The sequence below is a fragment of the Lepisma saccharinum genome, chromosome 21 (genome assembly GCF_977018435.1).
Source record: "Lepisma saccharinum chromosome 21, izLepSacc3.1, whole genome shotgun sequence".
Lineage (NCBI taxonomy): Eukaryota > Metazoa > Arthropoda > Insecta > Zygentoma > Lepismatidae > Lepisma > Lepisma saccharinum.
The window spans coordinates 20,731,389-20,755,618 of record NC_139249.1 but is presented as its reverse complement, the minus strand read 5'-3'; the positions used below and the strand labels follow the sequence as shown (position 1 = coordinate 20,755,618).

At 40.1% G+C, this 24,230-nt stretch overlaps 1 protein-coding gene across 1 annotated transcript in view; it reads right to left on the bottom strand.

Moving 5' to 3' along the window:
- Np (serine protease notopleural) overlaps window positions 1-23,706 on the bottom strand; it is a 116,895-nt gene extending 93,189 nt beyond the window's left edge. The window contains exon 1 of the mRNA XM_083143144.1: window positions 23,404-23,706. The gene's annotated coding sequence lies outside the window, so the exon portion shown is untranslated. The remainder of the gene's footprint in view (window positions 1-23,403) is intronic.
- Window positions 23,707-24,230: the final 524 nt, after the last annotated feature.

The following is a 24,230-nucleotide window of genomic DNA, read 5'->3' as shown; positions in this document are numbered from 1 at the left end:
TCATACTCATCGTCGCGATAAGCCAAATGTGGCAGAAAAGGGAAGTATAATAAACAAAATCAATTCTTCACTCAATCATGATGTCTTACAAAGCAATGCATGGTGCAAACCAGCCCTTGAAGTGGAAATTGCCAATTGGCGGAATGTTTGGTCAAGCCTTTGTAATAGCTGGGACATGCTTCGCGAAAACTTTGTTAGCTGGGAGCAGTGGCGTGCCCAGGATTTTTGAAAGGGAGGGGTTATGCGTACATTTTTGAAGTAATCAGTCCTCATTTTGCTATATTTTCCGGCCTATGACGTTCTTTTTTTTAGAAATACTGGAGAGGGGTTATAACCCCAACCAACTCCTCCTTAGGTACGCCACTGGCTGAGAGGATACCATCCTCCCGCACCCTCATCACTTCGAGTGCTGGTGCAAAAGTATATGAGAGTAAGGAAAGCAAAATCATTGGTACTTAATGGAGTATCTATGTCATGTGGAAGAGCAACCTACGACCAACGCAGGCTTTTCCATATTTTCCACATTGCAGCATCCATCCGCGTCTGTGGCTAAAAATTCCTCCGCTTGCGTAAATCCCTGAGGTTGGAGGAACGGGAATAGCCTGACCAGAGGCAATGGGGAACCAGTTTGGTGGTCGCCCGACTTCCTCGAGGCCCTCCGCTGGAGAGTCCTTGACTTTGACCTCCAATGGTTGGGAACCGTTGTTCCGCCGTGGAGGACATTTCGCCACGCAGCTAATACGTTTTTTCCTTCTTTATCAATGCTCTAAATTAGTTCCTCTTCCAACCGTTAACGTTAAGGCGCTGGAGAGAGCTCTTTTGTTAGATCTCTCGGCTTCTTTCTCTCGGTCGGTCACTCCCCCACCTCTTCTCCATGTATCCATGAACGTCCGGAGAAAATGTTACGAAGATGGTCATAATCAGCAAGTTATGCCCCGTGCATATAAACTACGGCAATTATTTCAATGGACTTATTGTGGAAACACTTCTACTCTGTTCCTCTTGTGTATATACATACAGACATACGTACAAATTATATATATATCTTTGTATTACTTCGCTTCTTGTTCCACTTTTCGTTAATTTGCGAAGATGGGGATGAGTGATATGATGAAATTGAAGAATGAACACTTACAAACATCCATGCCGAAGCCAGGATTCGAACCCGGCACTCCTGGCGTGGTAGTGTGACGTGCTAATCACTGCATCACAGGCGCCCACACACACACACACCTATATATATACCGGGTGTCCCAGAAGTCTTTCCCTGATTACAAACTTTATTCATATCCGCTATATGCAAGGTAGAGATGTGAAAGTGGTGTCAAAATGTTTGAAAACTAACCAAGTTTTTTTGTTTCAGGTTTGAGTAACGTGGCTGTAGTGTAGCAGTGTCAGTGCCCAGAAAACCGGAAATGTTCACAAATCAGGAAAAAGCTCAGCATGTCCTCTGGTATCACGAGACCCGGTCACCAATAACAGTGCAGAGGAACTTTCAAATGTACAGAATTATTTCGTCTAGAACATCTGCAATCAATAAGTTGGTATTTAAAAAATGGAATTTATCTTCATTACCAAATCCTGTAAAGTCCAAGAAACATTCTATGAAAAGGTGCCACCCGATGTCAAGAGCATTAATTCCGGATTCCTTGGCACTGACACTGCTACACTACAGCCACATTACTGAAACCTGCATCAAATACACCTGGTTAGTTTTCCAAAATTTTGGCACCACTTTCACATCTATTCATTGCATAAAGCGGATATGAATAAAGTTTGTAATCAGGGAAAGAAAGACGTGTGTAAGTGTGTGTGTGTGTATATACAGGGTGTATAAAAACATGTGTCAGAAACTTTAGGGATTTATTCTTGACATCAAAACATAACAAAAAGTTCATATGAACATGGGTCCGAAAATCCTTCTTTAAAGAAGGTATGATAGGAAATAATATTCATGGCACAAAAATGAGACATTGACCAAACACATTTACATGTGTGAAAGGATTTAATATTCATGGCACAAAAATGATACATTTACCAAACACATTGCTCGAAGTGAGCACATCCTGGTTCCATGCATCCCCTGAGCCTGCGTTCCATACTTTGCCGTACGTTGTTGAAAACTCCTGGTGTGTTCCGTATTTGGTCAAATTCATGTTGGATACGCTCCCTCAGAACATCGACATTGGGTACGGGAGTTGAATACACCAAGGGTTTTAAATGTCCCCAAAGGGAAAAATCCATTGGGTTTAATCTGGCGATCGGGCAGGCCATGCAATGGATCCCCGCGACCAATCCATCTGTTCGGAAACTGGTTATCGAGAAACTGGCGAACTATCCGTGTAAAATGCGGTGGAGCACCATCGTGCATAAACCACATTCGTTGGATGACGTCTAGAGGTATATCATCAAGTAAATGCAGCAACTCATGTCTGAGAAACTGTAGATACGTTTGTCCAGTCAGACGTTGAGGCTGAACCTCTGCTGATGTTTGTCTTGTCGCACTGCATGAGGGTTTGCATAAGCCCAGATGTGATTGTTATGATAATTGAAGATCCCATCACGTGCAAAGCCAGCCTCATCAGTGAATAAGGTACATGCTAAGAACTGCAGAAACACAGCACACTGCCCTAACATGCATTGACATAAATTTATTCGTGGCTGAAAGTCTGCCTCGTTTAATCCTTGCACCCGTTGAAGGTGATACGGGTACAGAAGATTTTCATGCAGAATGTTCCAGATCGTCATGTGATTAACGCCATTCTCGCAATTCTCCTTGTACTGGTTGATGGAGTTTCATCCACGGTCCGAAGAACCCGTTCTTCAAGCTCAGGCGTTCGTACATCGCGTGGTCTCCCACCATCTGCAACTCTCTTCTCAAATGTGCCTGTCTCTCGCAAGCGTTGGTGTAGTCGTACAAACGTTTGTGCACAAGGTAACTGCCTCCCAGGGTAACGTTCAGCATAACGTTGACGTGCTGCGTCCGCATTCCCATCTGCTAGGTCGTACATGTAGTGCATATCCGTAATTTCAGACACTGAATACATCGTTGTGATGTGTTGTGATGGAAGTTACTGTAAAACAGAACAAACGACAACCAGACCAAAAAAAAAAAAACACACAAAAAAAAACAAATGCCATGCCCAACTGTACACAAGAAAGTGAGTACAAATGCACATTTGAGGTACATTACACAACCAGGAGTCACTACAGGGAATTCCTTTCATACCTCCCTAACGAAGAATTTGCGGACCCATGTTCATATGAACTTTTTGTTATGTTTTGATGTCACGAATAAATCCCTAAAGTTTCTGACACATGTTTATATACACCCTGTATATATATATATATATATATATATATATATATGGGGGTAACACTTTGCGAAGACACCAAAATGTCATCCTCCCTTTCATGGGCTTCATATTGCAGACTATCGAGGCTCTGGCGTCAGCACTCCCAGCCAGTACAGTCCTCTGTTGGGCTCGTTTTGTGTTGTTCCTATATGTTTGTGATTACTCCAACATACTATATATACATATACACGTGAGAAAGGAAGTAGCAGTCTCCTGTCTCGAAAGCCAGGAAACAGCGGCGACGGAACGAGATGCACTGACCACGCGTGAAAAAATGTAAAAGCCGCTCTGACAGACCCTCAGAGGATTGTTAAGCAATGGAGTTTACTTTTAAATGTAGTTTTAAGTTATTTAAGTCGCATTTCCATATCTTGGATTAATCCGTAGTTTCTGCCGCTTTTGGCTAATCGCGAAGATGAGGATGAGTGACGATACGATGAAATTGATGAGTGGACACTCACAAAGAACACCCATGCCCAGACCGGGATTCGATCCCGGGACCTCTGTCGTTGTAGCGCTCTGTGTTGATCACTCCACTACAGAGGTGGCTTGTTGGATTACATGTTCGATACCGGGTACATAGTGGTTCAGATCCTATTTTAAACCTTAGGTCTGGTTCAGATTGGCCGATCTGAGCATAACATGGGACTTACAACAAGAGGCTAACTAAATGAATAAATCTGAATTTACAAGAAGAAGCTAACTAAATTAATAAATCTAAATTTACAACAAGAAGCTAACTAAATTAATAAATCTAAATTTACAACAAGAAGCTAACTAAATTAATAAATCTAAATTTACAACAAGAAGCTAACTAAATTAATAAATCTAAATTTACAACAAGAAGCTAACTAAATTAATAAATCCAAATTTACAAGAAGCTAACTAAATGAATAAATCTAAATTTACAAGAAGAACTAACTAAATGAATAAATCTAAATTTACAAGAAGAACTAACTAAATTAATAAATCTAAATTTACAACAAGAAGCTAACTAAATTAATAAATCTAAATTTACAACAAGAAGCTAACTAAATTAATAAATCTAAATTTACAACAAGAAGCTAACTAAATTAATAAATCTAAATTTACAACAAGAAGCTAACTAAATTAATAAATCTAAATTTACAACAAGAAGCTAACTAAATTAATAAATCTAAATTTACAACAAGAAGCTAACTAAATTAATAAATCCAAATTTACAAGAAGCTAACTAAATGAATAAATCTAAATTTACAAGAAGAACTAACTAAATGAATAAATCTAAATTTACAACAAGAAGCTAACTAAATGAATAAATCTAAATTTACAACACGAAGCTAACTAAATGTATAAATCTAAATTTACAACAAGAAGCTAACTAAATGAATAAATCTAAATTTACAACAAGAAGCTAACTAAATTAATACATCTAAATTTACAACAAGAAGCTAACTAAATTAATAAATCTAAATTTACAACAAGAAGCTAACTAAATTAATAAATCTAAATTTACAACAAGAAGCTAACTAAATTAATAGAACTAAATTAAGTATGCTTTGTGAAGAAAAATGAAACTCACAAGATGAAATATAAAGATAAAGAGAATTATTCACCCACACTATTGTCCAGTAAACTAGAGAAAAAATTAGCTTGATGAATCTCTCAGCATTTTCTTTCTAAGATCCGTGTTCGACTCCTCGAGTTCAAGTTATGGATGCTCATTCATCACTTTCATCTAATCATTATTCATCCTCATCGTCGTAATTAGCATGAAGAGGCAGAAGGAAAAGTGATGTAAAATGAAATAGAAATACATGGAGAAGCACGAAATTTCAACTTCATGGGCAACACTTCTACAAGACATTTCTCTCAAGAGGAAACACTTCCCTGCACTTTCTCCTTCGGGGAACATCGACCGGGGAAATTACGCATTCTTGTTATAATCACTTTTACCGTAACGATTATACGCTGGGTACTAAACATCTGTCCAAGTAGAAAGAATTCTGCATCCAGTTCATTTGCATGTGGCTATTTTCAGCGCAGTTCAAACCGATTATCGGTTCTTGCATGCATACCTATACAAGCAAGTGTTCCTTGTTTGTTTTCTGCTGTTTTTCCACATATTTAGGAGGTCAGCTGTTGGAATCAATTGACACTTTTGAGACTAGAAGGAAGATGGACTTGATAGTTTGGTAATAGTTTTGGTTAGTTTTGTACTTTAGGGTGGAAATTAAAGGCTCGTTCACGTTTGCAAACATCGAACAGCGAGTGGTTAGAAATCACAAAGGAAGGATTTTCTTATGGTTGGTTGATTCATTAAGATTTAGTGTGCATCAGAATGCCTCGGGTACATTATATGAAGTCAAGCCTCTTACCATAGCTAAAAATCAACATGTGTCTCTGAGGACTAATATATCCTTATCCAGGTTAAAGGTTGAAGGCGTAAAGAGCCACTCAGCCCATACGAGGACAAAAAACAGGACAGCACAGCTCTACCGAGGATTATACTGGATGTATGCCCAGATGCCAGAGCCTCGTTGTCCCTACAACATTGCAGTTACCGGTGTGTTTACGTGGATTTGCTTATTGAAAATATGTAGGTGTAGGCCCGAAATCAGACATATGTAGAAAATCAATCACAGAGAGAGACAGCGGAAATAGAAAGGTTATAAACAAAGATAAAATATTAACACAGAGATGGACAAAGAGAGAGGGGGGAGATACAAAGATAATCAAAAGAAAGCAGAAAGAGAGCGAGGAAAGCTTGAGTTTTAGTTCAAAGTCCAAATGCACTGAAAGGCTAATCGGGACTGGACCTACAGTTTAAAGTTGGATCTGAACCACTATGTACCTCCACCGTATATCGAACCCGGGACTCCTTGAGTACAAGGCGACGACGAGATAGCGAGAAGAGTTGACTAAAAAGGTGGAAAGGAAAGACATCTAGATGAGAGATATGGATAATTTGGAGAAAGAAAAGCAGATTCAGACAGGCAAAAGATAGAGAGGGGTATGGAGATCCTGAAGAAAGAACAATTGAGGGATAAAGACCGAAGGAAAGAAGAGATACAGTTAGGAAACAGAAGAGGATTGAAAGAAGAGAAACAAGGATGGAAATAATAGGAGGGAAGTAGCGAGAGACATATCAAGGAAAAGCAGTAACGAAGCAAAAAAGCAGACCGCTTGTCCTTTGCCGAGCTAAGAGTGTGGGTGCCTGAGGAGCCTTAACGGGAAGTCCAGACAACACGAGAGTCTTTTCTGCAGGACGGAAATGACTCTGCACGCGGTGACAGTCCAGCCGGTCCAAGAAGTGCAGCATGCAACGAGAAGGACGAAAAAATTGTCGAGTGATAAAAAAGGCGTTCGTCCGTTATGCAGGATACTTCTTGGACTCTGTTGAGTGAGTTGATGAACTTTGCTTTATAGTCAGTCCGTATATTTAAAATGGAAAGGGTGATACTAAACCCTGAATTCCGTATTTGACGTTATGTTGCCGAAGCATATGCAAGAGAAAGAAACATTTTTTTTTTCAGGACTCTAAAGTCACTTCTAGTTCGCTGCAATTTCACTGTCCTTGCACCCACGTGTCTAGTTGGCTACAAAGTGTAGCATCGTTGATTTGGTGTCTGCACCGTTTGCACTACGTCCTGGAGCGGTATACAGTGTGGTGTATGATCACATGGTACGTGTTAACCAATCAAATGAACGGTGAGAACAGCAGATAGGCATTTGTCGAATCTTCTGAACTTGAACACGCTGTTCTTGCGCACAACGTCTACTGTGTTGTGTACAACTTTCTTGCACCAGCCCGGCACGGGATGCACCTGCACTAAACTAGACTGGACTGGACTTATTTTTATATAAACGTGACATAGTTAGAATTCATACAATACTCGGCAACAACCCATTTTCGGTATTGAAACAGCAACATGAGAAGAGCAGCGAAGGTCCTTGAAAAAGTAGTAATGGTTTCAGGTCTAGAAAGCCAGACAAAGGGACGATGGATGTACATATCCTACTAAAATTCCTCCAGGCTTGCAGGTGAAGCAAACATTGTTAAAGTGGTAGAAAGCAGATATGCCTACTACCTCCGGCCGGTCACCTCTTTCTTTGATGAAGACTGGGCCACATTTTCCTCGAAAACTTCGTCCACACTTCCTCATGTCATAAACCATACGAAGCTCCAGACAAAAAGAGGACAAGAGTAGAGGATATTAAAAATTTCTCGCTCGCCTTTAAATTTCTTCCGTGTCACGTGAAGCTTGAAATTCGTTTGCGATTTGGGCTGCGAATTCAGGCCAGTCTTTCGTAGACTGGATTCAACATTGGCCAGGCCATGATTCACGCAAGACAACGGAAACTGGCGACAATAATTCATCCGACTGCTTCAGGAAATGGGGAAAGAACAAAAAGGGTACTGTGGAGTACGGGAACTTGGCACCTGATGACCACTGCCCTAGAAAACATTCTTGATATCCGAGCTACAGGACTTCTTTCTTTTTTTTCCCCCCCGTTGATGTGATGTGGCCTCATCCAGTTCCGGAAATACAACACTCTGGATCATTTCTCTTCTGTCAGTTGCAAGGAGACTCGTAAAATTGTTGAAGTTGGATTTTTGTCTGTCTTCCAGCGGAAGTTTTGTTTTTTTGTTCACTAGGTTTTCTGGGTTATTACTAGACCTCGGATCTTTAGGTTCTAAAAAATGTACTTTTAGGTTCGTTTGGTTTGAGTTGGTGTTTTAAGTCCACTTTATGCACAGTAAGGCTAATCGGGACTGGACCTACGGTTTAAAGTGGGATCCGAACCACTGTGCCATGTGCCTCCACCGGGTATCGAACCCGGGACCCCTTGACTACAAGGCGACGACGCTACCACTGCGCCATCGGGGAGGCCCATTAGGTTCGTAAAACAGGCTCTAAAAACCCTAAAATAGGTTCTAAAAACCCTAAAATCGGTTCTAAAAACCCTAAAATAGGCTCTAAAAACCCTAAAATAGGTTCTAAAAACCCTAAAATCGGTTCTAAAAACCCTAAAATAGGTTCTAAAAACCCTAAAATCGGTTCTAAAAACCCTAAAATCGGCTCTAAAAACCCTAAAATCGGCTCTAAAAACCCTAAAATAGGTTCTAAAAACCCTAAAATCGGCTCTAAAAACCCTAAAATAGGTTCTAAAAACCCTAAAATAGGTTCTAAAAACCCTAAAATCGGCTCTAAAAACCCTAAAATCGGTTCTAAAAACCCTAAAATAGGCTCTAAAAACCCTAAAATAGGCTCTAAAAACCCTAAAATAGGTTCTAAAAACCCTAAAATCGGCTCTAAAAACCCTAAAATAGGTTCTAAAAACCCTAAAATCGGCTCTAAAAACCCTAAAATCGGCTCTAAAAACCCTAAAATCGGCTCTAAAAACACTAAAATCGGTTCTAAAAACCCTAAAATAGGTTCTAAAAACCCTAAAATAGGTTCTAAAAACCCTAAAATCGGCTCTAAAAACCCTAAAATCGGTTCTAAAAAGCCTAAAATAGGCTCTAAAAACCCTAAAATGGGCTCTAAAAACCCTAAAATGGGTTCTAAAAACCCTAAAATAGGCTCTAAAAACCCTAAAATAGGTTCTAAAAACCCTAAAATCGGCTCTAAAAACACTAAAATCGGCTCTAAAAACACTAAAATCGGTTCTAAAAACCCTAAAATAGGCTCTAAAAAGCCTAAAATAGGCTCTAAAAATCCTAAAATAGGCTCTAAAAATATTAAATTACACTCAAAAAATCCTCAAATTGGTCCAAAAAACATAAAATGGTTCAAAGTTCCTGAAAAATGCTAATTAGGAACAATTGAAACAAAATTTCAAAGTAACCGTGACAAATTTTAACAGATCATACATCCATCCAAAACCATCACATATATTAATTTTCTAACCAAAAATTTCATTTCTAGGCATCATTTTCAAAATTATCCACTAGTTATTGTAATACTAATACTTGTACTGTTAGCAAAAAGTTACTTATCGATATAACAAAGTAATAGGAAACGCTTACAAACCTATCGGGTTCATTATTAGAATGGGCAGAGACTTTCGAGACACCCAAACACTTAAGATATTATATTACTCATTACTGCGTTCAAAACTTGAATTCGGGTCCGTTGTATGGAACACTGACAGTATAGTACAGACTACAAAAATAGAGCGAGTACAATCAAAAATGTTACGTTATATGAAGTATAAACTTGAAGGTACTTATCCCAGATTCGATTCGTACAGTAATCTAATTGACGAGCTCCGAATGCACAGGCTTGACGATCGAAGGACAGTCCGCGACCTGCTGCTGCTCTGGAAAATATATAATGGAAAACTTCGCTCTCCTCTTTGGATCTCACAATTTAAATTACGCGTTCCTAACAATAAGACGCGACCCAATCATCAAACCTTTTTTGTGAATAGAGCGCGAACAAACATTGTCAAGAAATTCCCTATCTGGAGAATGAGTGTTCTTTACAATGCCTTAGAAAAGCGTAACAAAAATATTGATTTGTTCTCTATGCCATATATAGAATTTAAAAACAGTGTAATGAAAACAATATCAAATAACTGTCTCTGAAGCATGTATGAAAACCTGTATCTCTGAACACTAACTGGGCGCCAGCCTGTTGAGTTCATTAATGTAAATAAATAAATAAACAATCTTTTTCATATTATCCACAGACAAAATCCCGCCTTTTATCTATGAGCATCATCTTATATGGTGAAAATGATCTTTAAACATAAGCATAGCAAGTGGTGCCAATTTGAATGCTGAAGCGTTACTTCGTAATGCGTGAATGCTAGAAAGTACCAAGAATAAGCAAGACCACACGATCAGAAGTTTGCACTTTGGATTGTGCAGGCAACAGTGGCACCAGATATTTTGCTTTGTTTAGAGCTTAGAGGGAGGGAAATTGACACAGAGTGTGTTTCAAACAAGTTAGTCATTGAATATTTTCATTACCAAACAGAACAAATACCTTTGTGTGATGCAAAAATCCTGCAGAACCTTAAAAAAAGACACAAAAACCTTATAGAAAAGGTTTGATTTATGCGAAGAGACTTACAATAGGTTCTAACAAGCAAAATAAGTTATTTTAGGCACTATAATCAGGTATTGCGTTCTTTGACGGAACGCTGACGTAACTTGTTATTTCTTATTTACCTGCAAACAAAAAAAATAGGTTAAAAACCTAGAATCCTAAGTCTAGTTATTACTGAGTATCCATGGTCTATATGCCTCTAGGGGCACTTTCCGGTGACTGAACTTTGCGGAAGAAAGGTAAAGCAAAATCTCCTTTGCTACTGTGGACAATGTTCAGCCGCGTACAGTTATCATAGACACATGTGCAGTCCTGGTATCCAAAGATAGGAATGGCCTCCCTTAAGTGTTCATGTATGTTGTGCTATATCGAACACTAACATAATATGACTTAAGGATATAATATTAATAATTCGGGTCTTCGCGATGACGTAATCGTAATGCTCTCGCCTTGTAATCAAGGGTAACTGATTCGACCACCGATGAAGGTGCTCACGGTTAGCCTATCTGAACGTAAAGTGGATTAACAACGCACACAATAATAACAATATAAGTAATAGCTACTTTCGTTATTGAGGCTGTAACATAATTCAAGTTTCAGTCTTTCATAGACTAATTTATACTAGGATCCAGAGATTGCAGTAGAATCCGAACAATTGAAATGTGACCCGACAAAAAATCTAATCCATAACTTATTGATTACAAGATGATTATTTTCATCAATATTTGATCCGTGAAGCTTCGGGATATAATATTTAAAAATAGTTTTGTTGTTCCTAGGCAGAGAAAGAGGATAGAGGGGGAAGATAGTTAAAGACTGAGAAGAGAGAGAGACGGGACAGAGGAGAGAGTTAGAGAGAGGCAAGATAGAGAAAATTCGGAGAAAGAGGGAGGGAGGCAAGACAGAGAAAGAGGGAGGGAGGCAAGACAAAAAGAGGGAGGGAGGCAAGACAAAAAGAGGGAGGGAGGCAAGACAAAAAGAGGGAGGGAGGCAAGACAAAAAGAGGGAGGGAGGCAAGACAAAAAGAGGGAGGGAGGCAAGACAAAAAGAGGGAGGGAGGCAAGACAAAAAGAGGGAGGGAGGCAAGACAAAAAGAGAAAGAGGGACAAGACAGAGAAAGAGGGACAAGACAGAGAAAGAGGGGCAAGACAGAGAAAGAGGGGCAAGACAGAGAAAGAGGGGCAAGACGGAGAAAGAGGGGCAAGACGGAGAAAGAGGGGCAAGACGGAGAAAGAGGGGCAAGACGGAGAAAGAGGGGCAAGACGGAGAAAGAGGGGCAAGACGGAGAAAGAGGGGCAAGACGGAGAAAGAGGGGCAAGACGGAGAAAGAGGGGCAAGACGGAGAAAGAGAGGCAAGACGGAGAAAGAGAGGCAAGACAGAGAAAGGGGAGAGAGAGAGGCAAGATAGAGAAAGGGGAGAGAGGCAAGATAGAGAAAGGGGAGAGAGGCAAGATAGAGAAAGAGGAGAGAGGCAAGATAGAGAAAGGGAAGAGAGAGAGGCAAGATAGAGAAAGGGGAGAGAGGGAGAGAGAGAGAGAGAGGCAAGATACAGAAAGAGTAGAGAGAGAGGCAAGATAGAGCAATTGTAGAGAGAGAGGCAAGATAAAGGGGAGAGAGAGGAATGATAGAGAAAGAGGAGGCAAGATAGAAAAGGGGGGAAAGAGAGAACGGGGGAAAGGGAGAGGCAAGGCAGAGAAGAGGGAACAGAGAGGGGGGCGATATAATGAAATTCGAAGCATTGAAATGTTCCCCGACCAAAATCGAATCCAGAAAGAGAGAGGGAGGGGAGAGACAGTGTGAGAAAGGTGCGGAGAAGAAAAGAGAAGGAGCTGGGACAAGACAAGGCAAGGGTACGGAGAAAGACTAGGAGATTGAGATGGGGAAGTGGACGGAGATAGGAGAGGGAGACTAAGATGGACAAGGGGATGGATAAAGAGAAAGAAGGAGAGAGTGCAGTCTCCTTCGCAAGGTTCACGTCAGTCACTCTCTCTGCTCTGCCTTGAGCATGGGAGCCTCGTAAACACAAGGAGAGGGCAGGAAATCACGGAACACAATCAGCTCTAACGGAATCCTCGTGGTATTCCAGCAAGGAACGGGTCGACCCATGCGGGAAAAAACAACAATTAGCGCTTCGTGCTATTTGGCTTCCTTTGTGCACCACCGTTCTCTCCTCATTGTCTCATGTTTTCTCTCCGTTCCTCGAACGAGCTTTGCTTAGCCTGTTAGCTCACTTCGCACGCCAATGTGCGAAGATTTAAAAGGCTGCGCGATTTTTTCCTAGGCGGAATTATCTAAGGCATCTCCGTGAAATTGACTTTCCAGTGCAAGGACAATTACAGAAAACCAATTACTCAATTTTTCGACAAGGTTGTTGTGCAGTCTGAGTGGGGCGTTGCCACTTTTATCTCATTTGTACAGAGCGACTATCTTATCCTCACATACAGGGTATGAAATCTTATATGATATACACAGTGCTCTTTTTCCTTGGAAGAAAGGTCCCGGTTCACTTGAAGCTAGTTTGTTATTGTGTTCGTTATAAAAAACTACTCCAAATATTGTGCTATGCAGTAGCGGCTTCTCCCTATTCGCACGTGCACACCCAAATAAATCTGTAATGCAAAACATTATTAGTATACTTATTGATTGAACTCGATCTCCTTCGAAACATCAAGTGTTCCCACGCCGCTTCACCAAGAGAGATAGATGGTGGAGAAGTGTGCGATCAGTGATATCAACCTGCGTCGACATAGCCGCGCTTGGGACTTGAACACAATGTTAGTTTCGCTCCCTATGACGCTGTTGAAGCAGTCGCGCAGAGGACGCTGATTGGGTCTTTTGGGTTGAGCGCTGTGTGAGGAAAGCCGTGAACGTAGCGATCGGTGTGCGAGCAACTGTAGTGTTGCAAACCCATTCCATTAGAGATCGTGTGACAGAATCGAGCTAACCCATACAAATGCAATTTGAGGAATTTTTTTTTTTAGAAAAGGGAAATTTCGATGGTATATTGTCCCTCCGATTGTGTCCCGTGCATGATAGGGAAAGAAAAGGGGGAAGGTGAGGAGGGCAACTGAAAGCGAGACGGGTGTTTTAAACATGCCTGATATTGCCTTTGCTTAGTGCATCTTGGCCAAAATAAACGGTCTCTATGGCGCAGTAGCAGAATTATCAACCCACGCCGAGGAAGCGTACATCAATCAGCCAGCTGTTTTGCATTGTGTGTTTCTGTTACCAAGTTGCAAAATTGTTTAGTGTTGTCAAAAGCTCGTACCTTTTTTCAGTGCGAACTGTTTGATTTCATAATGAATAGGGAAACTGTACATCGCGAAAGCAGAGACTTAATATTTAACGTTTTGAATTTTTGGAGGGAAGTTACAAAGCCTGTAGCAACTGCAGTAATATATGGATACGGCGGAAGGGAAGGAAAATTTCTCAAGTACGAAGCAAGGCAGTGTGAACTGAGTGAGTACTGTAATTTTCATTAAGATTTATTATTCTCTTGAATTCGCTTAATTTGCTTGGTTCGATCAGTCTGTCATTAGAAATAAACAACAGCTAGATAGATTACAATTGATTTCCTCCATGTGGTAGTTAGATCGACTTCTTTGGTGTACGTCAATGTTATATTCTCCTTGTTTATTAATATCAGTGGAGCGGAGGAGGAAGTTTTTATGAAATATTTTGCAAATCGACAATAGTATTGATATTGTAGATCGTTATTTATATGTATTGAGTGATTTTGTCAGATTATCGAATGCTGAATTACATATTACACAATAACATCACTCTTCTCGTGATTGGCTGGACAATTTCCGAAATATTTGAAATTTGTAAAAAATCAGTTTTAGAAAAATTATGAAAAATAACTATCATAGCCTCATTTTCAGTGAAAGTTGATCAAAACTTGGGTTGCCAATATATTAAGCATCAATATGTGCTCAAAAACGGGTACAAGTATTTGACAGGGGTGTTATAATACTTCCGGACGCGAGACTAAAGTGCACACCCATAGAACCAGACCACGAGTCACCACCTATATAATAATCATATATATATATACAGGGTGTCATTTTAATGGCGCCCACGGACCACAGATTCGTGTAGAGGACATCAAAACAAACAACTTTTCTCAGTAACATTTTTCACGTTGGTGCGTCAATTCGACGCTACAGCTGTTCCAAAAAGACAGTTTTGCCGCCTGGATGCTGGCAACCCAACACAACATTTGATCGTATCTGTGACGTCATTTCCTGCAACGAAACAGTGCACGGTAGGGTTGCAAGGAACACACAAATTTTGTGAAAAATGACAAACTACCAACCATATTATTAGCTGTAAAACGAAGCGAGAAACGCGTCCAGTAAACCGAACATCATGGCCTACCAGCCAGAAGATCAGCAGTCATCTCAGGGGAAGGGGGAAGTGAACCAACGATATGAGAAATGGTAAAAAACTTATTCAAAATGAAGAGTCAATATCGGATTTTGTCTCAGCCTACATGTCAAATATCAACAACAATAACTTTTATTGCTTACAGCTTACATGGGGCAGTTTACGCCCAGCTACATGTCAAATATATTTACAAATCTCGTTGCAAGATTGATATCTACAGGTTTGTGTCCAGATGCCTTGTGGTACTTTTCTGCTGAAAACTGAAGTATCCGAGGTTCACGTTGTTAGATTACGGCTAAAACACGTACAACCACAGTAACAATCTAATGATGAATCAGTAGCGAATATACTGCCCTGTTCAGAGTTGCAAACTATTACATGTGTATCCGCTGCGTAGATAAACACGGTCGTTGGAGATCTTGTATTACTACTACTTATATCCCTGTATTTTCAACCATTTTTGTCACTTGCCTCATAATGCCCTGAATATACATTATATTATGTGTTGCTTAACTTTGGAATTTTGAGTTTTTTCATTTCTATTTTGTCATCTGTTCAGTGTGTCACAGACAACTAGTATCAGAAGGACGAAGTGGATAGACTAAATTGTAGATGCCAACTTGGTAACTAGATTTGCAAATATTTGACTTGTAAGCTGAGACAAAATTCGATATGATCACTTCCACTTGAATTCTATTTTCTTTCTACCATTTTTCGTATCGTTTGTTTACTTCCTTAGGTTACAGAACGTGTTTTCTCGTTTTGTTTTACGGTACATAATGTGGCTGATTGTAGCTATGTCATTTTTCACAGAATATGTGTGTTCCAGGCAACCCTGTAACGCATCGCTTCACGACGGGATATGACGTCACAAATGCAATCAAATGTTGTGTGTGGTTGCCAGCATTCAGGCGACAAAACGGGCTTTTTTGAACGACTGTAGCGCCGAAACGACGCTCCAACGAGAAAAATGTTATTGAAAAAAGTTGTTTGTTTTGATGTCCTCTATACGTTTCCGTGGCCCGTGGGCGCCATTAAAATGACACCCTGTATATATATATATATATATATATATATATATATATATATATATATATATATATATATAATCGCCTATGAAAAGGTGCCAGTACGGTGTAACGCAAGAAAAAAAAACACGGGTCTTCTTATTTACTATGTTATCACATACAAGTAAATTACAAAATACTTTAAAATACTATATTATTAAATATATATAAAGGGATTCATTTGTTACTTTTATGTACATATCATATGTTATACAGTAGCAACTAATCCATTTAGCAACTGGCTAAAAATTTTAATAAATTACAAAATAGTTGAAATGTTTTCATTACATATTAGTACCGTCTACTTTTTGCTTTCTATTAATATAAATCAGATATTTTCCATACTTATATTTGTCTTGAACTCTTGTTTTACGTTTATTGTGCATATACAGTAAAACCTCGTTAATCCGGACTAATGGGGGATAAGTTGACCGGTTTAACGAAAGTCCGGATTAACTGAAATAACCTAAAAGAACAGTAGAAAGTGCATTAAAACTCCGTTTATAGCAACGAAACAAGTTTATTATGGCGAATTTAAAGAGCATAGGCCTAAATACACTATACAGTACAGTAAAATGTCTGCGGGAAACAGAATTTCATCAGTGGTTGACTGCCCTGTCTTTGGGAAGTTCTCTTGTTGACTTCTAGCCATATTTAAAACCTTGCATTCTGCTCTTGGGGGGGGGGGGGCTGGTTTTGCCTGTCCGGATTAAGCGAAGTCCGGCTTATCGAGGTCCGGATTGACGAGGTTTTACTGTATTGTTATTACGTGGATCTGTTGATGGTCTCTTGAAAATGGGAGAGAGGGAGAGAGAGAGATAGACATTATTCTTTGTTGTGCATTTTTCCGAAATCAGTCAATCCTCTCCTAATTTAAATTCAAACTTTAATGAGTTAATGTAGTGTTTATAGCTACAGCAAAGTATTGTTATGATCTACCTCCAATTAGAAGAGAAATGAATAATGTTGTGCGGCCCTAAAGATGAAAGAATAAGTTTTCGTTCGAATCATAGCGGAACGGATTTATGGAAAATTAAACACATTTAACAATGGTCAATCAAAGCCATTGTAGTCGACGAGCGGTTCTTGGACCACCAGAGGTCTGCCATGCCCTCCAAAGGGTCCGCAAAGGCTTGAAGAAATGTTTCGAAATGTTACGCTTATAACCAGTGCTCGAAGTGGGGGTTCTACGATGCCTCAAACAGGCTACAGAAAGCTCCGAGTTGGGTAACAATAATTCTGGCCACCCGGTAAATCCACTCACGCATCCACCTCATATCCCCAAACTTGACAAAGCACCTCCTACTAGGAATTTCGACTTCTAGCACTGCTTTTTGCCAAGTTTCGGGGGGATGGAATAGATTGTGCATTATTGACTTGATTGATTTGGTTTATTTTACTTCGCTTTTCTGCCACTTTTGACTAATTGCGAAGATGAGGATGAGTGGTGATGTGATGAAATTTATGAACACTCCCAAAGAACACCGTCCTTGCCGTCGTAATGGGTTGTGCTAACCATTCCGCCACGGTGGTCGGCTATTGTACATTATTAAGTAAACAACTTGTAAACAAACACTGCTGCTTGACCACGGAAGAAGTACCCAGCTCAAGCGGACCAATCAGAACATCAAACGATTACGTCATTGAAGATACTTGCCTATCCAACGGTTGGAATCACCAGAGGCTACTGTTCAATGCCCTCTAGTAGTCTCTATAACCCTCAAAGAACTAAAGAGTCAGGACGTATTTAGAGGGAAGTCCAGGCGGCTTGGACCCCCGAAATACTTACCACGTACTTAAATAATAGAAATATATTTGTTTAGCATTTGTTGTAGCTGGGGTTATTTATATTCACCCAACTTCCACGAAGGCAAGGATTAGATTGGGATCATACGGATTTGAATTCATAGTTCCTAGGATGATTTGTGTATACTACGAGGATAATGTACTTAAAACATTAAGCAGGAACTTTTCATCACCTGGACACAACATCCTTTTTGTGTTATTCAAAAAAATATTAGATCTCATATTTTGAAGTCAATTTTCTTGAAAGGACAATTTTTAGCGATCTTAACTACTACCCATAAGCTAGAAAATGAATATGTGTTCTTATTCTTGTACAGTCTTTTTACCTATGAATGAACCGACCTCCGTAGCTGAGTGGTTAGCATAGCGAGCTAGGACGCCAGGCCTGGCGTGGTGAGCGTCCCTTCATCAATTCTATCATGTCATCACTTATCCACATCGTCGCGGTTAGCAAAAAAATGCAGAAAAGCAATATAAAAATAGACTAATGCAATCAATTACCTATTAATGTACTAACAATATTAATAAATTTACCTATTTTAACAATTATTATGTTGAGTTGGGTTATTGTTTAAGTCCACTTTATGCACATATAGGTTAATCGGGACTGGACCTACAGTTTAAAAGTGGGACCCGAATCACTATAAGCCTCCACCGGGTATCGAACCCGGGACCCCTTGATGACAAGGCCCAGTTATCATTATGGTCAGACAAATTTATATCAACGTATAAATGATAATGTTTGGGGCCTTCATGGCACGGTGCTATGTACAAGGGAACTTTACCTATTAATTATAAGCATTTATATTATTTATTATCTCATTATTTGCGAAACACAATTTCGTACCCTCCCGAAATATATTTCTGGATATGTGCGTACTAACGCTGAATGTCACATATATCCCGCGTGTTCAATTCCGGATGCCATACCGCTCTGTATCAAGAGATGAAGATACAGGCACAAGTTCTCTTTGAAGATGCGAAATGCGTAGAGCAGAACTTCTAGATCCGGTTCGGCCGTACATAATCTTGACCAAAGAATCGCCATTACATGTCGCACGTAATAATGAAATCCGGATTCGTGATGTGGCAAGTGGGATGAACGACTTTTGGCAAAAGACCTGAATGTCTTAATCGTAAGGATGTTGTTACCTCCAGCGCGGAGTGATACATAACATTTTGACAGTTGCTGCTGCACTCGGAGTAATGCATTAACTTACAGACTGGCGCGCAGGAATAAAGGCATTCTTGAAATGCCTTGTGATTTTTTCTTTGCAAGTAATATTTTTAAATTGTTAACTTAACCAACAAAACCACACATGGACAAAGAGGTTTCAGTTAATAAATATAATATTTATTCGTACACGTTAGCGTGTTAACAAGGGGTGCAAACCACTCAAAGGGTTAAATAAAGCTACTGATTTTAGGTACTAAAAGATCAAACAATACCGACTGAAATTAGCATTTTAAAAGTAAACCTGGGATTTTTTATCTGGTTTGTTTTGCTTCGATTTTCAGCCAATTTTGCCTAATCGCGAAGATGAGGATGGGTGATATGATGTAACTCTCAAAGAACACCTATGCCCAAGTCGATATTCGAACCCGGGACTCCTGGCGTCGTAGTGCTAACCACTCCGCTAAGGAGGCCGGATGGGATTTTATTAAAATTATATATTATTCTGCATCCAGTATCTCCATATCCAGTCATCGTAATTTTTTTTTATTGTACACAAACTAATGTGTTTATGAAGTTAATACAGTAATCTTCTTCTATATATAAAAAATGTAAGTATGTGTGTATGTTTGTTCCGGCATAACTCTCGAACGCCTGGAGCGATTTCAACCAAACTTGGTACACATATGACTTACAATCTGGAAAGAAATACTGTGGGGGTAAGACACCCCTAGGGGTGGGGTGGGAAGGGGGTGACATGTAAAAATAATCGAAGACGACCGATATTAGTGTGGAAGCCATAGTTTTCGGGGTCGCTAAGATGAATAGTGACACTCCCAATGCTGTTCAACTCCAAGACACCCCTAGCGATGGGGGTGGGAAGGGGTTGACATGTAAAACGACCGATATTAGTGTGGAATCTATAGGTTTCGGAGTCGCTAAGCTAATTGGTGACATTCACGATGATATTTGAGAGAGAGAGAGAGAGAGAGAGAGAGAGAGACACTTGCTTCCTCGATCACGATCAAGTCACAGGGGCAGTCTTAAGTACTGCGGAGTGGATTTAAGATCGCCATGTTTCTACCACGGACAACTTTATTAGAAGAATGGGATAAATAAATACCCGGCCAACGCCAGACAATCAGCTAGTTTTGTTATAAAAATAATGGTGATGTGGTAACATGTAGTACGAAATTGTAATACTGTATTTTTACATACTTCAGCATTTGGAGAGTCAATGTCCAAGAAACGCTTTCGTAACTTTGTTACCTTGTCAGCACAATAATAGCTATTAATAGGATAAGAAACTTAGTAAAGAATATATCTTTAATTGAATTCTGAAAGATTTGTCACTCAATGGGAAACTGTCATGTATCTCCCAAAAGGAAGTAATGAAAACAAATCGGAAATTGCAGTTACGAAAACGAAAATAAATACTGACTGTACTGACAATTTTTAAAAATACGACAGATTAAAAACCAAGATGAAAAATTTTCATGTTTGCCCTTGTACAGGCACTGGCGTACACGGGATTTTTCCTCGGAAATGGTTGGAATTTTAAAGGGGGGGGGGTATACACAATAAGATATTTCATATGTTTAGAACTTTCTACTCGCGAAAATGAAAATCTGGGGTAATTTTCCCGAATTCTTCACTGCATTTATTTGAAAATGTTCATTTTCTCAAATTTTGGGAGGGGGCAGTAGTCCCATCAGCCCTACTCTGCGTACGCCAGTGCGTAAGTTGTTGAAACACTTGTTTGGGTGTTAGGGGCGAGTGGTCACATTCAGACTTCCACTCCTCTAGCAGCTGGAAGCCTCATTTGCGCACCAGGAGATTTCAAAATGGCAGGGAGTTCATTGTATGTGTGATGAAGTGGAGCGACAATCGACCTTCAGACTTCAGTAATAGGCAAAGGAAGTCTCCTGAAAACTAATATAATTGCAATGAATCTTGCATTGACCGAAATGAATTCTGATCTAAGATTCCATACTTTAATTACTTTTTTTACCGATCTTTCGTCACTAAGATTAAGGTCAGTATTAATATATTTCCTGCAAGTTTCCCTAAAATTTGAAAAAGTTCCCACGGGTATCAAATCCTGAATATCCTGATTACCAAGCAAGATCATGTAGAGGGATGTATAAAAAAGTGGAGGTTGAGCATCAAAAATTAAAGAAAGGCCCGTGGACTGACACTATTCACAACGACGTGCACAAAAAGAAACGTCAAATCAGCTCGACTACATCCTCCTCTCCAAATCACATACCATCAGGGACACGTTTTTAGATCCTTTTGTTGGAAAGACCAAGGATCTGTGTCACAAAGTTTCAATGACCTTCATTTCGTAGCTCGCGCGCACACAAAAAAAAATGTGGATTAAGTTTTAGAAAGATGTGATTACACGTGCGTCTTGGTTAGCGCCTTGTAGGTACTAGTCAGACATTGGCCATATTCTTTTGTCAACAATCTTCAGGTTCAAATAGCCTCCTAATCTCTTTTGAGGGGCGTGTGTTGTGTATCTGAGCCGGCCTCCTTCGCCGAGTGACTACGATGCCAGGGGTCCCGTGTCCATCCATCAATTTCATCACACATTACCCATTCTCATCGTCACCGTTAGCCAAAACTGATAGAAGAGCGACGATAAATAACAAATACAACCTCAAATGCTGTTGGTCGACTTTCGACCACACCACTGCAGTTCGCGGGTTCGAGCCCTGGCGTGCATATGGATATTCTTTGTGATACCCTTCAATTTCATCTAATCTGCACTCTTTTGTCATCGGCACAATTAGCCAAACGTTTTGGTAAAACGACGTAAATTGATAAATACAAACTTCGTCCTGTCAGGGTCAATGGTATTCGTATTTGATTGATGCTACTTAGTTCTGCACCTACTTTTGGCCATCATTAAGTTGAGAAAAAACGGCAACAGATGAAATGGATAAATGGACAATCACAGATGCATACAGGCAGAACACAAATCTCTGAGGTTATACTGGCTGAGAGTCTAGGCGCCAGAAGCTCGTTGGTCTGCAAGAATAATGTTTCTAGGGTGTGCTACATGGAAGAGAGATTGACAAGGGATAAAAGTGACCAAAAGGGGGGTGTTGGGGGGATCATAACCCCTCCCTTTGGTCCAATATTCCTTAAAAAAGAACGTCAAAGGCAATAAAAGATGGCAAACTGAGGCTGACTACTAAAAAAAATATACGTAACCCTTCCCTTTCAAAAATCCTGGGCACGCCACTGGTCGTGGCACTCCTAAAGGACAGGGTACCAAAGTGCGCAACACCATATTCAAACAATTTAGTTTGACGAATATGAGTAACAAATTTAAAAATAAAATTCTCAAAGAAAAATAGGGCACTCTGTCTCCCACCATCCCGTGTAAGCATGCAAGAGAAAAAGTGAACGTATCTTGACTACAAATTGTCACAAGAACCGCCCCTCCACTGGCAAGCAAAGATATCTAGGTTTGAATACAAGACACGACACATTTCAGTAGTTTGCGTAAGGGTTTTCCGACTATATGCCCTTTTCTTGTTGCAACGACAAAGAAGTAGGACATCTACCTCCACATCTGACTAACAATACTTGCCAGTTTGGTTCTACGTATTACTAAGATTGGTATGTGGGGATAAGTAGGGAATTTCCCATTTGGATATTGCATTACCCCTTCCGGTTGCAAATTTTTAACTTCTGGGTGTGCTACATGTAATAATATCACAATACTTTAAAAGATGAGTTACTGCAATCCCACATTGAGATGTATTTAAATAGTAATAATACTGCTAAGATCTGCCTACTGTTTCACGTAACTCTTTATCTAAGAGTGAAATTAGGGTGACATTTGTGGTAGTATGCCCTCCTGATACTTGAATCACTCCTTCTGGTTGCAAATGTAAGAAATACTATTTGAGATGATAGTTTCCTACAAATGTTGAAGACAGACCTTCTATATATTCTAGATTATGAACCTCTTGCACATTGCATGTGAAGCTAAAAATGGGGTTTTAAATGCACCATCAACAATGTTTTACTGTTCCACGTGTGTTTTTTAAACTTTCAATTAGATTTGTGTTTATTGACAATACGTTGTTCATAGCTTTTGATTCTTTGTGCTAAACGGGACTGGACCTACAGTTTGAAATGGGATCCGAACCAATATATGCCTCCACAGGATATCGAACCCAGGAACCCTTGACCACAAGGCGACCACGTTACTACTGCTCCAGCTGGTTCAGAGTAAGCAATCTAAAGCATCCATATGAACCAACAATATGTGCTCCATATCTTTTAGAGCAGGGGGCGCTCGCAGGGTCAGTAACTATTTGTCACTACCCATATCACATTCTACTAACACTAACTATATTGCCTCGAAATAAGATAATTTGTTAGTACTAAAGCTGGTCAGACAAAAAAATGGCAAGGTTTAGCTTCAACTGCTCTAAACTTTTGCACAAAGGCCTACTTCATTATTTTGGTGCTTTTCACTCCAGTAGATTGAACATTCTGGATAAAGCCATGTGTTCGAGATTCATTTCACACAAGATCCCAAGTCTTCTTACCTGCACTACTTCCGCTGCTCCCCAATTGGCACTTATTACAGGCAGCTTCCAATTCCTGCACTTTAAAGATTTCCTATTGTCGATATGTCACGAGCACTTATTGAGAGAGAGAGAAAAACTGGTTCCAAACAAAATGGTAATCACTTGTACTGTTCCTCCTCGGGAACGAGCGAAATTCCTTTCTGGAGCGCAAGAGTCGGTGCTGGGGGGATGTTCAGGTAGCGGCCGGCAATCCTCCGGACTCGTCCCGAGCGCACACACTCACTCACAGCTGACTACAAAGTGAATGACCTTCCATAGCCTTGCCCTAGCTGAAGGAAGGTGTCTGCGACGGTAGCGCCACGAAGGAAGCCCACTGGAGCGGCGATTGTGGACACCAGAAAGCCACTCTTCAACCCATTTTCCTCCATTCTGCTTTGTTGACAGCTAATTGTTTGCTGTTTGGCCATTAGGCTCAATCGAAGCAGAACGACGGATGTGGGACCGAAATGAGAGGGACCAGCGGACCGAAAAACCTGTGGTTTCTTATTCCGCGCGGACGGGGAAACCTTCCTCAACTATTCAGCTAATGGGGTCAATCGCTGGGTTGCAGCGGGGCAGGTGTAGAGGCGAATCCAATGAAGTGTGGCAAGGAGAATGGCTGGAATGCTCGTTGTTCGAAAGATTATGCTGATACTGGAGTTGGGTCTCCAGATCTTCAAGGTCCACTTCACCTTGACCTTACGCATGGGCGCCCATAGGAAAGATCTGAAAGAGAGAGAGGTCAGCTATAAAATGGTACATATTTGGGCTGTGCCGATACCGATGCCGATTTATCGGTATCGGAA